The 18,943-nt window shown below is 41.4% G+C and overlaps 1 protein-coding gene across 4 annotated transcripts in view; it reads left to right on the forward strand.

Moving 5' to 3' along the window:
* The window catches only part of ipcef1 (interaction protein for cytohesin exchange factors 1), a 157,120-nt gene that overhangs the window by 53,703 nt on the left and 84,474 nt on the right, over positions 1-18,943 (forward strand). The window contains exon 1 of one of the 4 annotated variants that reach the window (XM_072581045.1): positions 3,293-3,338. The exons of the other annotated variants lie outside the window; for them this stretch is intronic. The gene's annotated coding sequence lies outside the window, so the exon portion shown is untranslated. Of the gene's footprint in view, positions 1-3,292; positions 3,339-18,943 lie in introns of those variants that run through there. 4 annotated transcript variants of the gene reach the window in all.

The following is an 18,943-nucleotide window of genomic DNA, read 5'->3' on the forward strand; positions in this document are numbered from 1 at the left end:
TCTGTCATCTAGACAGACCTCCACTGCACTCCTCCATTCCCCGCTCCAAACACAATAAAGACAGGGTCCCTCTTGACCTCAACTTCCAGCCCATCTGTCTCTGAATCCAATATATCGTCCATAAACACTTCAACCAACTCCAACAAGACCCCAACACCAAGAACATCTCCCCCTACCCACCCCTCTCTGCCTTCCGCAGGACTGTTCCCTTTGCCAATCCTTGGTTTGCACCATCCTCCCCACCAACCCCCTGAACCTCCCGGTAACTTCCGTGCACCATAAAAGATGCAAAACCTGCCGGCATACCACCCCTCTCACCTCCATCCAGGGCTGCAAACAGTCCTTCCAGGTGAGATAGAGGCTCACCTGCCTCTCCTCCAACCGAGTCTACTATATCCGACGCTCCTGATGTGATCTTCTCTACATCAGTGAAACAAAACATAAACTAAGGGCACACTTCAACAAGCATCTCAGCCAAGCTCACAAGAACTGACTTGACCTCCCAGTCACACCCATTTTAATTCTCCTTCCCACTGCCTCTCAGACACGTCCATCCTCAGCTCTTCTATTGCCACATTGAACCAGACGACAAATTGAAAGAGCAACACCTTATCTTCCGCCTGGGCAGCCTACAGCCTGGAGGACTCAACATTGAGTTCGCCAATTTCTAATAGCCTCCCTTCCCACCCCTGATTCCCTTTCCAGCCCCATCTCCTCCCTTCCACTCCTCTGACTCACCTTTCCTTTCAGTTTCCATCCCTGTCATCAACCAACCAGGCCATATCCTCTACCTATGTTCACCTATCCTCACTTCACCACTCCTCCCCTCCCCACCAAAAACCCTCTCCCAACCACCCCCCTTTATCTGCAGTGCCACTTGGTTACAACCGAACATTGACTTCTCCACCTCCTGATACTGCCTGGCTTGCTATGTTCTTCCAGCTTGCTAAGATCATACTGAGAGCTGACTTGATTCACTATGTTAAAAATCACACAACACCAGGTTATAGTCCAACAGGTTTATTCAGAAGCACTAGCTTTCGGAGCTAGTTGTGGAGTATAACATCATAAGGCACAGAATTTAAAGCCTTTGCTAAAAATTTTGTGCCTTACAATCTTTTACTCCACAACCACCTGATGAAGAAGCAACACTCCGAAAGCTAGTGCTTCCAATTAAATCTGTTGGACTATAACCTGGTGTGTGATTTTTAACTTCGTACACCCCAGTCCAACACCAGCATCTCCAAATCTTAGTTCACTATGGTGGGCTATTGTCCAATGGGTTTATTTGAAAGCATAAGCTTCCGGAGCCCTCACTGTTTCCTCAGGCAGCTAGTGAGAGAAAATACATCAGACACAGAATTTATAAGTAAAAGATCAAAGGGTCAAACAACTTATGCAAATATATTGATAAAAAACCTAGATAGCTATTAAGTCTGATCAGTAAGAATGGAGGTGCAAGTTTCGAGTGATTAATATGTAAATCCCAGAATTTATTTCAAGTCATTGTCTCAAGCTAATTTCAGGCTTTTCAGTATAAAGGTGACACCTCAGGTCAAAGAATGCATTTTAGGTGTGAGGCCTTGTTTCAAATCTGTTTGTATCTCATCCTGGAGTCAGATTGGTTTTATTTCCAAAGTAGGAATTTATAAAATGCCACATTGACTGACTGTCTACAGATCATATGCTTTTTGAACAAAATAGAATGTATGAGGGTGGGAGGGACAGAGTGAGAGAAAGAGAGAGAGAGAAAGAGAGAGTGAGCGTGTGTGTGAGAGAGAGAGAGAGAGAGAGAGGGAGAGAGTGTGGGTGTGTACGTACTCTTGAGAGAGAGTGTGCATGTGTGCTTGAGAGAGTGTGTCAGCATGAGGGAGTATATCTGTGTGAAAACTTGCGTGTGAGTGTGTGCGAACGTATGTGCACTTGAGAGAGAGGGTACGCAAGTGTGAGGGAATTTTTGCCTGTGAGAGAAATGAGTGTGTGTGTGTGTTTGTGTGAGAGTGTGTGCGTATGTGTCCGTGTGTTTGAGTGCGTGTGTGAGAATGTATAGTGTGGTGAGGTTACCTGTAGTGTGACATGAACCCAATTCCCGGTTGAGGCCGTCCTCATGCGTACCGAACCTATCGGCATTGTTGCATGTCCCAAATTTCACCTTGGAGGACATTTACCTGAAGATGCGAGGCTGAATGTCCTTGACCACTGAAGTGACTGACTGTAGACAGTCAATCAATGTGACATTTTGTTAATTCCTACTTTGGAAATAAAACCAGTCTGACTCCAAGCTGAAAGAAATTCTGGGATTTACATATCAATCAATCCAAACCTACACCTCCATTCCAATCGATTAAAGACTTAACAGCTGTCTAGGTTTGTTCACTACATTTACATAAGTCGCATAGACCCTTTGATCTTTTATTTATAAATTCTGAGCATGATGTATTCCCTCACACTAGTTGCCTGAGGAAGGAGCAGGTCTCTGAAAGCTTGTGCTTTCAAATAAACCTTTTGGACTATAATCCAGTGTCGTCCACCCCAGTCCAACACTGGCACCGCCACATCTTGATTCACTATGTCAGGGATCTGCAACCTGTCCCCCTGAAGCTGCATAAGACTCACATTAGTGACTTATGTAATTACAGAACTTGATCAATCAATGCCATTTTGATAAGTCAATAATTTGTTTGAAATGTTTTAAAGTTTTATTAACATCATACTAGTGAGATAGTATTGGTCAAACAACAAAACTGTTAAAATATTGTCAAAATGTGTTTGTCCTTTTTTTATTACTATTAGTGTTTAAGTAACAGCATTGAGTTTTGAAGATATAGTATTTTTGCCATGTGGCTACTCTTGTTATTTAGGTTGCCAAACTCTGCAACATGTGGCTGTCAAACTCCGGTTTAGTTCACACCAGACCTGAACGCCACACTGATGTGAACTTGTTGAACTAGGTGGTTGTTAGAATTTCCTTCTGTGCTTAATCACACTTACTCAGTTTATGTTAAAGATATGATTCGTTACCTGAACAACTTTGCAACATCTGTAGGTTGTAAGAGGACTGCATAAACATGCACATCTTCCACACCTAATCTGTTTATCTGAAATGACATCATTGCAGATCAGGTTGTTCTGAGTGATTTAAAGGGTATACAGTAGAGAATATGAGCAGCAGCTTTTGAAAAGTCTTTCAGCCACAGTCTGTGAGGTGATGATATTGCATGCTCCCTTCCGCTTGAGTTATTTGTAGCACTGACCAGTTTGAGTCAAACTTCCTGTGTTTTCTGACATGCTGCCATTAACCAATGCAGTACAGAGAGTGCCAGTAGCTGGGTGCCTTGGTATGTAATTTCTATTCTTACCTTGCATGCTTTTTTTTCAATTTGCGTGTGTTTGTTGCACTTAATTACAAATATTTGAGAAGACTGTTTTGTGTCAATACATTTCGTTGCTCCTCGGTATAAAAGAGAATTGTCTAATAAAGGCTGTTTTCTCAGAAACTTCAAAGAAATTATTTTTGTACAGATCTCTAAGCAATGGATCATAATGTTTTGCACTAAAGAAAAGTTAAATTTACATCTGGGTGAATTGACAGTTAATAACTGTGTTTAGAAACTGTTAGAAAAATGTAAATACTTTAATTCATGACTTTATGTAAAATAAATTCTCTTTTTAATTGTTTAATATTATGCCCTGCCAAGTTAAAAATCACACAACACCAGATTATAGTCCAACAGCACTGTTCTTTCAACAGGTGGATTGTGGAGTATAAAATCGTAAGACACAGAATTTATAGCAAAAGTTTACAGTGTGATGTAACTGAAATTATATATTGAAAAAGACCGGGATTGTTTGTTAAGTCTCTCGTCTTTTAGAATGAACATGTTGGTTTCGGTTCTTTCATATTTAAATCGCGGAACATTTAAAAATTATATTCTCAAATGAACTTTAACAACTGTTGTCATGTCAGCCCAGAAAATGCATTGAAGGTGTGAGCTGCCTTTTGTAAGACTGTCTGTGTCACAAATGGTCAGACTGATTTGAACCTAAAAAATGGATTTACAGAATCTCATATGGATTCATGCAGTTTTTGAGCAAAGTAAAATGTAATTCTGTGAGTACAAATTCACCCCACAAACCTATATGTGATGTGCGCTTGTGGGTGTGTTTGTGTGGTTGGAGGGGAGGCAGGGGTTATGAGTGTCTGTGAGAGAGTGTGTGTATGTTTATGAATGTGAGTGTAAAGGGGTATAAATCTGTGAGATGATGCATGTACAATTTTGTAAATCGGTTTTTTAGATTAGAATCAGTCTGACCATTGTGGCACAGACAGTCTCTCACAGGGTAGCTCACACCTTCAATGCATTCTCTGGGCCCACATGACACCATTTGTTAAAGTTCACTTGAGAATGTAACTTTTAAATGATCTGCAATTTAAATATGAAAGAACTGAAACCAACATCTTCATCCTAAAAGAAGAGACTTAACAAACAATCCAGGTCTTTTTCAATATATAATTTCAGTTACATCACACTGTAAACTTTTGCTATAAATTCTGTGTCTTACAATGTTAAAAATCACACAACAACAGGTTATAGTCCAACATGTTTAATTGGAAACACACTAGCTTTCGGAGCGATGCTCCTTCATCAGGTGATAATGGAGGGCTCAATCCTAACACAGAACTTATAGCAAGAATTTACAGTGTGATGTAACTGAAATTATAATTGAAAAATTGATTGTCTGTTAAGCCTTTCATCTGTGAGAATACAGTGATAGTTTCACTTCTTTCAGGTGTAAATCACAAAACCTTTTTTTTAAAAAGTTGCATTCTCGGGTTAGCTGTTAACAATAGTGATAGCTAGACAATATGTTGAAGGTATTGGCCCCCTGTGTTCTCTGTCTATGCCACGATGTTTAGATTGATTCTAATCTAAAAAGTGAGATAACGGAGTTTTCTATAATTCATGCAGTTTTTGAGCTCAGAGTTCTACATGAATGCATACAGTTTTTGAGCAAAGTACAATGTAACCCTGCAAGTACAAATTCACCCCACAAAATATATGTGTGCATGTGGGTCTTTGTCTGTGTGTGTGTATCAGTCTGGGTTGTGGGTTGTGAGTGTGAGAAAGTGTATGTGTGTGTGTAGTGAGTGCAGAGTGTCTTAAGTCTGTGAGGGGTGCATGTGTGAGTGTGGGAGCGTGTGTGTCTGTAAGGGTGTGTGGGTGTCTATGTGCGCGTCTGTGTATATGTGTGTCCATGTGTATGTGTGTATAGGAATACCTGTGTGTGTGTGAAAGTGTGTGTGTGTGTGTGTGTGTGTGTGTGTAGGAGTATCTCTGAGTGTGTATAGTGCAATGGTGGTCACCTGTAATGTGACATGAACCCAAGGTCCCGGTTGAGGCCCTCCCTATGGGTACCGAACTTAGCTATCAGCCTCTGCTTGGCCACTTTTCTCTGCTGCCTGTCCCAAAGTCCACCTTGGAGGATGGTCACCCGAAGATCCGAGGCTGAATGTCCTGGACCACTGAAGTGTTCCCCAACTGGGAGGGAACCCTCCTATCTGTTGATTGTTGTGCGGTGCCCTTCGAACAAGACTTCTTCTCTATGCAGGATCTCCAACCAACATTGTACAACAGGTACATTGACGACATTTTCTTCCTCTGGACCCATGGCGATGAGTCACTGATAAAACTACACAGTAACATCAACAAGTTTCATCCCACCATCAAACTCACCATGAACTACTCTCGACTATCTGTCTCATTCTTGGACACATACGCCTCCATCAAGGATGGACACCTCAGCACCACACTCTACCGCAAACCCACAGACAACCTCACAATGCTACACTTCTCCAGCTTCCACCCAAAACATATTAAAACAGCATTCCATATGGACAAGCCCTACGCATACACCAGATCTGCTCAGATGAGGAGGAACGTGACGGACACCTGGAAGTACTCAAGGATGCCCTCACAAGAAAGGGGTACGATGCTCAACTCATCGACTGCCAGTTCCGATGTGCCACAGCAAGGAACTGTAATGACCTCCTCAGGAGACAGACACGTGCTGCAACTGACAGGGTACCCTTCGTTGTTCAATATTTCCCAGGAGCTGAAACATTACACCATTTCTTCGAGACTTGCAACACATTATCAATGAGGATGAGCACCTCACCAAGACCTTCCCCACACCTCCACTACTTGCCTTTAAACAACCACCAAACCTCAAACAGATCGTTATTCGTAGCAAACTGACCGGCTCTCAGGACAACTCCATACAACCCTGTCATGGTAGGCGGTGCAAGATGTGTCAGAGTGTGGACATGGATACCACCATTACGCGTGGGAACACCTCCCACCTCGTACATGGCAGGTACTCATGTGACTCAGCCAACGTTGTCTATCTTATACGTCGCAGGTAAGGATGCCCCGAGGCATGGTACATTGGGGAAACCGAGCAAAGGCTACGACAACGGATGAACGGGCACCGCACAACAATCAACAGACAGGAGGGTTCCCTCCCAGTTGGGGAACACTTCAGTGGTCCAGGACATTCAGCCTCGGATCTTCGGGTGACCATCCTCCAAGGTGGACTTCGGGACAGGCAGCAGTGAAAAGTGGCCGAGCAGAGGCTGATAGCCAAGTTCGGTACACATAGGGAGGGCCTCAACTGGGACCTGGGGTTCATGTCACATTACAGGTGACCACCATTGCACTATACACACTCACGGATACTCCTACCCACACACACACACTCTCACACACACACAGGTATTCCTATACACACATACACATGGACACACATACACACAGACGCGCACACAGACACCCACACACCCTTACAGACACGCACACTCCCACACTCACACATGCACCTCCTCACAGACTTAAGACACTCTGCACTCACTACACACACACACACTTTCTCACACTCACAACTCCCAACCCAGACAGACACACACACAGACAGACAAAGACCCACATGCACACATATATTTTGTGGGGTGAATTTGTACTTGTACGGTTACATTGTATTTTGCTCAAAAACTGTATGCATTCATGTCGAACTCTGAGCTCAAAAATTGCATGAATATATGTAAAACTCCGTTATCTCACTTTTTAGATTAGAATCAATCTAAACATCGTGGCATAGACAGAGAACACAGGGGGGGCCAATACCTTCAACATATTGTCTAGCTATCACCATTGCTAACAGCTAACCTGAGAATGCAACTTTTTAAAAAAAAGGTTTTGTGATTTACACCTGAAAGAAGTGAAACTATCTCTGTATTCTAACAGATGAAAGGCTTAACAGACAACCAATTTTTCAATGTATAATTTCAGTTACATCACACTGTAAATTTTTGCTATAAATTCTGTGTTAGGATTGAGCCCTCCATTATCTCCTGATGAAGGAGCATCGCTCCAAAAGCTAGTGTGTTTCCAATTAAACGTGTTGGACTATAACCTGGTGTCGTGTGATATTTAACTTTGTACACCCCAGTCCAACACCGGAATCTCCAAATCGTGTCTTACAATCTTATACTTCACAACCACCTGATGAAGGAGCAGCAATCCAAAAGCTAGTGCTTCCAAATAAGCCTGTTGTACTATAACCTGTTGTGTGATTTTTAACTTTAAACATCCCAGTCCAACACCGGCATCTCCTAATCATGCCCCTATAAATATCTATTTCATTTCTCTTTTAACTATCGATGATTTTGTGATGGTTATATTGGAATTGAGTGGTATTGTGATGTGGCTGGACTCCATGTGTTGAGTCAAAACCGACTCTATTGGGGGCTTCACATCCATGATTCTTTGTGCCAGTACTTGCTAACCTCACCAAAGCAGGGAGCTTAACCAGATATTACTAAGAAGTCATAAACATAGTAACACGTGCGAGGAAGGTTACAGCAGAGGTTCTTTGCTGAGGCCATTGGCCTTGAGGATATCGAGAAAGGGGCCATGCAGCACATTCTGGATTCTGTCAACCAACAGAGCTCGTTTCTCAATCTTTCACTTTTTATTTGCCACTCAATTATTTCTGATGCCTTATAGCAACAAAAAACGAGTTTTCTTCTATGACAGCCTCATTTTCCTTTGGATGTTTAGTAATTTTCAGAAGTCGGTTTGAACATTTTGCTGTTTTCAAAAGGTCTTCCACAGATAAGGGTTTGAATAAATTGTGCTTTGATTTCTGTAGAGACAAGTTTTAAAAAGAAATAACAGCTTCCAGTTAATAGCTGAAAGAACAACAGGTCAAGATGTCATATTTTAAGAGTTGCTGCATCAAGTGACTAAAAAACATTATTAACTAAACACTATCTTTGTTGGCAACTTATACTTCAACCCTCAGAACAGAAAACCAACTTTCTCATTCTTAGTCCCGGTGAAAAAACACTTTTATAGAGTTATATAGTCATAAAGAAGTACAGCACGGAAACAGATCCTTCGGTCCGACCCATCCATGCCGACCAGATATCCCAACTGAATTTAGTCCTACCTACCAACACCCAGCCCATATCCCTCCAAACCCTTCCTATTCATATACCATCCAGATGCCTTTTAAATGTTGCAGTAGTACTAGCCTCTACCACTTCCTCAGGCAGCTCATTCCATCCACGTACCACTCCCTGCATGAAAGTGTTGCCCGTTTGGTCTCTTTTATATCTTTCCCCTCTCACCCTAAACCTATGCGCTTTAGTTCTGGACTCCCCCACCCCAGGGAAAAGACTTAGTCTATTTATCCTATCCATGCCCCTTATGATTTTGTAAACCACTATAAGGTCACCCCTCATCCTCCGACGTTCCAGGGAAAACAGCTCCAGCCTGTCTCGCCTCTCCCTATAGCTCAAATCCTCTAACCCTGCAACATCCTTGTAAATCTTTTCTGAACCCTTTCAAGTTTCACAACATCTTTCCGACTTAATACAGTCCTTTAAATAGGCATTTTTGTTTTTACCAAAGTGATTCTTAGCTCTCAAGGATTTATTCCTATTATTTTCTCAGCTTAGCAACTTGCGATCTTAGAACAGTTTTTCACAGTAAAGTTTTAATTTCCCAAACATTCTCTCTCGAGCTGAAGAAAGATAACACTTCTTAGGACTTTCTTCCTAGCTGCATTATGGATCTGCCTACCCACATGGATTACAGCAGTTCAAGAAGACAACTCACCACCATCTTCTTAACAGCAACTAAGGATAGACAATAAATGTTGGCCGAACCAATGATGTCCACATCTCATGAGTAAATAAAGAGTCCAAGTCTTTCTGCATTCCTGTGTGCAAACAATAGAAACTTTCTTAGCCTCTAACTTCTCTTTCTCTTCCGGACACAAACAATCACTGTCTGCAATATTCAGTGATATTCTAGGAAATCAATTTAGAACATAGAACATAGAACAATACAGCAGAACAGGCCCTTCGGCCCTCAATGTTGTGCTGACCTGTGAATTATTCTCAGTTCATCCCCCACACTATCCCATCATCATCCATGTGCTATCCAAGGATTGTTTAAATCTCCCTAATGTGGCTGAGTTAACTATGTTGGCAGGTAGGGTGTTCCACGCCCTTACCACTCTCTGAGTAAAGAACCTGCCTCTGACATCTGTCTTAAACCTATCACTCCTCAATTTGTAGTTATGCCCCCTCGTACAAGCTGATGTCATCATCCTAGGAAAAAGACTTTCAATGTCGACCCTATGTAATCATCTGATGTCTCTATCAAACCCCCTCTTAGCCTTCTTCTTTCCAATGAGAACAGACCCAAGTCTCTCAGCCTTTCCTCATAAGAGCTTCCCTCTAGACCAGGCAACTCCTGGTAAATCTCCTCTGCACCTTTTCCAATGCTTCAACATCCTTCCCGAAATATGGCGACCAGAACTGTACACAATATTCCAACGGCGACCGCACTAGTGTTTTGTATAGTTGCAGAATGATATTGCAGCTCCAGAACTCAATCCCTCTACCAATGAAACCTAACACACCGTATGCCTTCTTAACAGCACTATCCACCTGGATGGCAACTTTCAGGGATCTATGTACATGGACTCCAAGATCCCCCTGCACATCCACACTCCTAAGAATCTTTCCATTGACCCAGTACTTTACCTTCCCGTTATTGTTCTCAAAGTGAATTACCTAATATTTAGCTGAATTGAACTCCATTTGCCACCCCTCAGCCCAATTCTGCAGTTTATCCAAGTCTGCCTACAACCTGTAACATTCTTCCAAACTGTCCACTACTCCACCGACTACAGTATCATCCAAACTGACATTCCACTGACTTTAGTGTCATTTTTACAATGACTGCCTCTGCACCCTTCCCTACCAAAATGTTAATTACATGAGCCATTTATCTAGATAGGAACACTCACTAGGTATCTTTGAGAGTCCAATTTTCTTTGATCATGAAAATAAATTGACAATTAAAAGCAGAATTATTTACAGCCTGACATTGTCACTACTTTTCTAAGGTTTTGGAAATTTACATTCTACAATGTTAACACACAGTCTGCTGCCATTCTTTTTATATCCAGAAAAACCCTTACACACAACTTAATGTTTTTTCCCCATTGTCAAATCATCCTTTTTTTAAATCTATTAACCACAATCAGGAAATCACCCTTTTTTTCCAAATTGAATAATTTACATACAAAACCTGTTAAAATCATTGTAGATAACCAAAGGTGAGAGAGAAGGGGTGGCGGCTAATTTAAAATGGAATTGGATGGGCAGAAAGAGCAGTCTGCTGACTGTGGTGTCCAGCTCTCTCTACAGGCATCAAAAGCATTGGTGAACACTAAGTGCTCCCTCTCCAAGGATACCCAGGCATGAATATCCCCACAGAGAAAGAGAGGCTGTTATGATTGCCTCCAAGTTTAAATTCCCTGTACCTTTTATTTTCCATTAAAACAAACTGAGCCCTTCTTTGATCTAACAATCTAACCACCCACACCGACTAATAGACAGATAGCAGAACTGGTCACATGACTGCCTTCTTTGTACCTTAAATTGAAAGACGTGGTCCCAAACCTTAACAAACGTTTAAACCTAGTAATTGAGACTGTTGTTTTTCACTAAGGAGTTAATGATGAAATTAATTTGTAACTATTGTCATGAATATGGGGAAGTGGAATATAAATATCTAAATAAAATGTTGTTGAAGCAAGTATTACATTGCTTCAACACTACATTAGTTGAGTTAGTTGCTATTATATTTTTTAAGGAGAATTGCAAACTCTAATTAGAGAAATTCCCAGCAATTTGACCAAGTGACATCTACGAAGGTCGTTGCATTTGTATTGGAAAGATGGGATACATTGAATGTTCATGTTAGTAGCCATTATATGAGTGTTTCTCCAAAGCAAGGAATCATCTGTGAGCAAGACATTTGGGTGAGCAGAGAACAGGGAGAAATTCACAAAGGACAGCAAACATGACAGGTATTCATTTCACCAGTATCTAATAAAACTAATACTACTATCGCTCATTGTATGACTGTCAGCTTAGAAATGACATGAATGAAATCACTCTAACGATGTTGGTTCTGAACCAACATGTGTCATGACTTAATTGCACAACACCAGGGTATAGTCCAACAGGTTTATTTGGAAGCACTAGCTTTCTGAGCACTGCTCTTTCATCCTGTAGCTGTGGAGCAGTACATAAGACACAGAATTTATAGCAAAAGATTACAGTGCCACGCAACTGAAATGACATATTGCATGGCACTGTAATCTTTTGCTATAAATTCTGTGTCTTATCATCCTGCTTCACAGCTACAGGATGAAGGAGCAACGCTGTACTAAAATGTACAAAATCCTAATTAGATCATGAAAACAAACAGTTTCCTTATCAGCCTGACATTCAGAAGAAAAGAAATCTACACTGAGTTTTGTCATGAGCAGAAAATAACTCCAGTGTAATCACATTTAGCTTACAAAAGTCAGAGAAAAGAAAGCATTTCTCATCCACTGCTAGGCATTTTAAGCTATATTTCTTTTAAAAATAGTCATTATTAATTAAGACATATAAAAGACACATTGCTTGCCCAAAACTAGGAAAATATTGACAGGAAAAACGAAGTTTGAAAGATTAAATGTCCAGTGCACAAGGTAGAAAATTATTCTCACAGTCAATTTATACTTGGGTCACACATGTTAAAATTTATCAGCACAGGATGTCTGGAACCAAATCAAGTGACTGCACAAAGGTCAGTAAGGTCCTTCTTGATGGCACAACTCACAGGCAGTTGTCCCAAACTCAGCTCAGCAACAATAATTCCAAGCCATTCCCTGGATGCTGGACAACAGAGGAGCATTTTTTATTGAGTGGCACAAATTTCTGTGCAAGAAGGGCTATTATCCTCTCCAACTTCAACCCTACTGACGACTGTACCTGCATTGACTCTAACCTGAACCTACATTCTCCTGGACTCTTTAAATATTTAAGTCAATCCTGTTTAGATGGTCTTTTCTGCAACTAATTGGTCACTTCTGGTGAAGCATCCCGTGAATTAACAGTGGTCAATGCAAAAATCATTCTTTTTCTTTCCATAAGAATCTGTAACAAAGAACCGCGGATGCTGGATAGCAAAAACAAAACAGAAATTGTTGCAGAAACTCAGCAGGCCTGGCATTATCTGTGAAGAAAAAGTGTAGTGAATGTTTCAGGTCCAATGACCCTGCTTCAGTAGCTAGTTCTTTCTTCCACCTTGGTTATCCAATGAAAGTCCACATTCTATGTTTTCTTGTTCCCCATCTGCTATAAATTGGGAGTAACTTTCACTAATTGCAAATTAAGTTGTCAATTTATCCATTTAGTGGGTGCACCTCACTGTGTCAAATCTATTTAAGACTTCTCTGTTGAACCAAGCTCAGTGGGAAATTCTGGTCTCTATGTCTTTCTCATTTCTAAGTCTGTATATATGCACTAAGGTTTGACTCTCAAGACTTCTTCCCCACCTATCCAAGAACTAATCCCTCAAGCCTCTCATCCCTTTCTGCACATGAAAGAACACTCTCCTGCTCTCCGTCAACTCTGGGCAGCTGCAGATTATTACTTCTGCGCTAACTTTCTCAGTTTCTGGTAACTCATTCCTTCCCACACTCTGAAAGACCCAGTTCACCATTCTCCAGTTACTGTTCACTGCTCTCCAACCTGTCATTTGATGTTGATTCTGTCCTGTCAAATATTCCACATGCCCTCAGACTTCTCACTTTCGTCTGTGAGTCAGTCCCACTTCCAACAGTCCTTAATCAAGGAGATTAATTTGAGAAACTGTAACAAAGAGCTACTACAAGCAGGATGGCCTCTTGGAGTTTCATTTCTGTCACTCTCTATAGCTCATGGAAATCAAGAAGTGGTTTTGGCAGGGCTCAGCAAAAATCTCATTTTATTTTGGTGATATTTAAACCTTTGTTTCGATTGGGACTGTGTAGGTAATTTCTCATATCAGTTGTGGTTAAATATTTGTCTGAAGGAATTTGGCTTTTTTTTCCCTTTGCAGGCACATAAGCTTCAAGTCACAAAAAGAACCAATAGCTGTTACTCAGCCTTGGTCTATACCTATCCGTGAAGCTACTGCATGATATATTACTGTGTTGTTGAAACCAAATTTAAATGAACTGAAAAACAATTACTCGTGGTTGGCATATTCCATTTTTAGATATTGTATGCATCCAATTTTAGAATAATTGTAACCAAATGGATGTTTGTGTTTGGTTAGATTTTTTTCAAATGATGTGCAAAAGGAGTTCTTATGGGCCACAATATGAATCACTTGTTGCTTTTATCTTTGAATTTGATTCTGGGAGCCTGATGTCCGGGAGCCAGCTCACTGTCTGTGCTGTTGGATCGGTTTTCTGTATCCTGGTGACAGATTCACACTGCCGATTCGTCTGCTGCTGGGAGAAACCAGATTTAACCACTTAGATGCTGGCAGCCAATTTATAACCGTTAAGCTCAAGTATCTGAAGTGAAAACCAGCATAAACATAATTATAAACTAACCAAAATCACACAACTACACATTCAAAGAGGGTTGCTGTTCTAGCAGTTTAACTGCATGATTTCCCAGCCTCAACAACCCTGAACAGTGAAACAACATTTATCCTTTGCCAGCACTTTTACAGTTATTGAAGGGAGAGGGCTAAATGGAAGTGGAAAGTAAACTTCAATTTTCCCCTTGTCTTGTGACGTTCCTTCTGGATTTCTTACTTTATTGAGTAAGTTAATTGATAATTCTTCAAAACTCTAAATCTTGGAAAGTTGACAACTCCACATTCAGGAGAGATGCTAAAGTGCCTGTTTTGAAAAGGTTCACTTGCTCAGTTTAGTCATTATGGAAGGAAGGTTTGATGGAGGCTCAGTTCCAGTATAGAATTTTATGAAAGTTAATTAAATAACTCCACAGAAGGCGGTGGAGGGTCTTTGACACTGATCCAGCTCCCTCAGAGCCACCTCTTAGAATGAACACAGATGTCTGACACTACTTTTTAAATTTTATTTATTAACCAGTACAAATTACAAACAGTTAACGATGAACAGCAATTTACAAGAAACAGCAATTTGCAGGGGAGAGGGGCAGCAAAGCCAGACCCCTAAACCCCACTGTTCAATTAGGGGAAAAGAGGATGAACCTCAAATCCCGCATTATCATATCTAAAAGGAAACAGTAGACGCAATTATATACAAACAGTCCGATAAACCAAACAATAAACAGTACATACATATAGACACCCCTGGAAACCCAGCAAACCACCTGTCCCTCCCACCTTTTGGCCACTTAAAGAAAGCACGCGCCTATACCCCTTCCGGCCTTTGGTCTACCCTGACACACCTTCAGGCCACCTCTCAGCCCGTCCTGCTCCCCACCCCTCACTGGGACCTCAGGGTGACAGCTTTCAGGACGTATTAACCTCCTCGCTTACAGTGAGGCCTGTCCGATGCAGGGAAACACAAGACAGTGCAGTTGATAAACCCAACAAACAACAAGACAGAGTCAATTACCAACAAAGAGTCCCTTCTAATACACAGAGTCCACTATAATAAACAGTTCTCTTCAAAATGTAGAGTCCATTCTCAGGAATAAGACCACTCCAGTATGCAGAACGCATTGTCATAGATAGACTCCACAACCAAAGGCAGAGTCCACTCTGAGATGCAGAGTCCACTCCTGAAGGCAGCAAATGTACACGACACAGTGCACACACAGATGATCAGTCTCCATAGAGGCCTGGTCTGTCCACAGAGAACCAGGCCCATTCATAGGAATACAATTCATTGTAAAAAGTGCAGTTAACTCACAGGAGATGGTCCACTCCAACAGGCAGCAAATGCTCACCTGCCAGCACACACACAGATGTTCAGTTTTTACAGATGCTTGGCCTACAGAGGAACAGTTCAGCTGGAAAGGTGCATTATTTCACAGAGGCTCAGTCTAAACAGTAAAAGTAAAGCGAAAACACATGCAAAAAAGAAAGAGACCAAAGTGCAAGAGCTCAGCCCTGTTACAAAATCCACATAGTCCTCTTCTCAAAGTAAGAGAGAAAAGAGTAATACACAGGCTGTAACCAGCCAGTGAAACAACAGTTCCCTAATGAGAACTGAAGTACACCTGACTGCGTAGATCAGGCATTTTAGAAATCAGTACTCAATAAAAAAAGAATATCAGTTTATTCACTGGCTGTGCAGATCAGCCAGTTCAGGAATCAGGTCTCCCCCCCCAAAAAAAAGAAACCAACAGCAACAGTACACACTGGCTGTGTGGTCAGCCATCTCAGACTCAGTGCCCTAACACAAATGGAGAGTCTTTGACACTGATCCAGCTCCCCAGAGCCAGCTCTCAGAATGAATAGGGATGTCTGACACTACTATGCCTATCTGTTAGCCAAGGCTCTCTGATTGGACCAGATTAACAGCCACAATCAGGGAACTCAAGTTCTAAGAGGTTTACCTGGATGACCTCATGACAATCACTACACTTGATCTGGTGGAATTCAAGTGATTGGCACCCTTTCATTTAAAAAAACACATTTTCCATGCATTCTGTCATTTTAATGTCCTTTTATTTTTCACCATCATGACTTCTGTATGTTTTCGGGTCATTAGTAATAGGAGTGTTGTCCTGAAGAGCGTAGTCCTCAGGAAGCTGAACTGGGGGAAGCCACTGAATCAGAAACAGTCTAGGTTAAGGTCTTTCTTCTCTACTGATCTTTAAGCCTTGCACTGGTCATAAAGCTGTACAGCAAGGAACAGACCCTTCGGTCCAACTCATCCCTGCTGACCACATATCATAAAAATAATCTAGTCCCATTTGCCAACATTTGGCCCATATCTCTCCAAACCTTTCCTATTCATATACCCATCTTGATGTCTTTTAAATGTTGTAATTATAGCAGCCTCCACTACTTCCTCTGACAGCTCATTCCATAACTCACCACCCTCTGCACGAAAATATCGCCCCTTAGGTCCCTTTTAAACCTTTCCCCTCTCAACTTCAGCCTATACCCTTTAGTTTTGGACTCCCCCCAACCCAGAGAAAGGACCTATTTGTGCCCCTCAGGATTTTATAATCCTCTATAAGGTCACCTCTCAGCCTCCGATGATCCACAGAAAATAGCTCCAGCCTATTCAGCCTCTCCCTAAAGTTTGATTTCTTGTCAATCTTTTCTGAACTCTTTCATGTTTCACAAAATCCTTCCTATAGAAGGGAGCTACAGAACTGCACTCAGTATTCCAAAAGTAACCTAACCAATGTCCTGTACAGCCGCAATATGGTCTCCCAACTCCTGTACTTAATGAGCTGACCAATGAAGTCAAGCATACCAAATGCTTTCTTCACTATTCTGTCTTCTTGGGACTCAAATTTCAAGATGGGGTCATTGCCTCTGAATGAGTGCCCTCTGCAATACCAGGACTAAGTTTCCTATGGTTTGCTTCCAGGAAAAAAGTCATTCCTGATTGAAAAATGCAGGGAATTTGGGTAGAGATCTTTTGCATATTCTATTTCCTTAGGCCTGTACCATAGAGGCAAACTCAATCTTGCAGCTATTTTTAATGGTAGTTGACAAAGTTGGGTGCTGTGCATGAATCACTTGCAATCAGCAAATGTCATAGTAATGAGATTTTGAGTTTGGAGTTTTCTGAACGTGGTCAGAAACCCAAGGTATGCATCCAGTTCTGTAGCTCTTGCTATGTTTCCAACCCATCATTAAACCTGCAATGGGAGTGTGGAGCTGTTGTTTCCAATAGTGAGATTGCAGTGTAATATCTAATATCTGAACCTGTTGGCTCTTGCTGTCTAAATGTTTCAACAAGTTCACCGATATCAAGATCAGTTGAAGTCCACTGAATAATCTGTAGGAATCCAGGATAAATCCATGTTAAATGCAATATTCAACATCATTTTTTCCTTTGATCATAGGATATAGATATCACAGATATAACCAACATTTTGTTCCCCACCCCAAATTGCCCTTGAGAAAGTGGATGTGAACTATCTTAAATTACCGGAATCCATCTGGTGCAAGCATGCTAAAATGCTTTTCGGAAGGGAGTTCCAGGTTTTGACACAGCAACAGTGAAAGAGGAACAATTAAATTTGAAGTCAGAATAGTTAGTGACATGGGAAGGAAATCATATGTTGTTATGAAGACTTTGCAAATAGTAGATCTTGATTTTCAGTGCACTACCCCAGTGAGGCAGGACAGTGTATACTTCCATGTTGTTCCACATCGTAAGACTGCTTCCAATGCACCTCACAACTTCAATATCCGTGCAAAGCTGGAGAATGTAATGAACCTTCACTGTATCCTCACAATTCCTACCCACCCTTACTGATGACACAACTAGCACTATGGGTTGTGATGTACAGATCTCTTCCCTCCACTTGGCTCCACACATATGGTAAATTGACCTGATTTGACTATTAATTGTGTTGAAACAGTTTGAGAATCCCAGACAGGGGACAGATCTTTCCCTTCTTCTGTCTAAAATGTATAACAGATTTCTCTCATAAGGTGTGTGTATGGTGCCAACCAATTGGACATTCAAGTTCTTCCTTTACACTTTACCATTATCCCCAAAATCATAACAAAACACCTTGAGTTCAATCCTGAACTTATAGGTATGTTTTTAGATATCTAAAAGGTAAATAGAGGCAAGAGTGGAAATTGGACTGCAGGAAAATGAGGCTGGAGAAATAGTAATGAGGAACAAAGAACGGGCAGAGGAACTGAATAGGTACTTCACATCAGTTTTCACAGTGGAAGACACTGGCAGCATACCAGAACTTCAAACAATTCAGGTGCAGAGGCGAGTATAGTGGCTAATACTAAGGAGAAGGTCCTGGGACAGCTGAAAGGTCTGAAGGTGAATAAATCATGCAGCCCAAATGGATAACACCCCAGAATTCTGAATGAGATTGTTGAGGAAATTGTGGGGGTTTGATGGTGATCTTTCAGGAATCACTGGAATCAGGGAGGCTGATGTAACACTAATGTTTAAGAAGCGAGGAAGGCAGAAGACAGGAAACTATAGGATGGTTAGTTTGACTTTGGTTGTTGGTAGGATTTTCAAGGCCATTTTTAAGGATGAGACTGAGGAGTACTTGGAAGTGCTTGGTGAAATAGGGTTGAAGCAGCATGTCTTTATCAAGTGGAGGACATGCCTGGCAAAACTGTTAGAATTCTTTGGGAGGCAATGAGCAAGTTAGACAAAGGAGAGCCAGTGGATGTGATCTATTCGGACATCCAGTAGGCCTTTGACAAGATACCGTCCAGGAGGTAAGAAATAAGATAAGAGCCCTTGCTGTTCATGGCAAGGTACTGACATGGATAGAGAATTGGCCAACTGGCAGAGTGAGGATAAAGGGAACTTTTTCCACAATGGCAGCTGGTAACTCATGGAGGTCCGCAGGGGATAGTGTTGGGACTAC

This window comes from Chiloscyllium punctatum, chromosome 11, assembly GCF_047496795.1.
Source record: "Chiloscyllium punctatum isolate Juve2018m chromosome 11, sChiPun1.3, whole genome shotgun sequence".
NCBI classification, from domain to species: domain Eukaryota; kingdom Metazoa; phylum Chordata; class Chondrichthyes; order Orectolobiformes; family Hemiscylliidae; genus Chiloscyllium; species Chiloscyllium punctatum.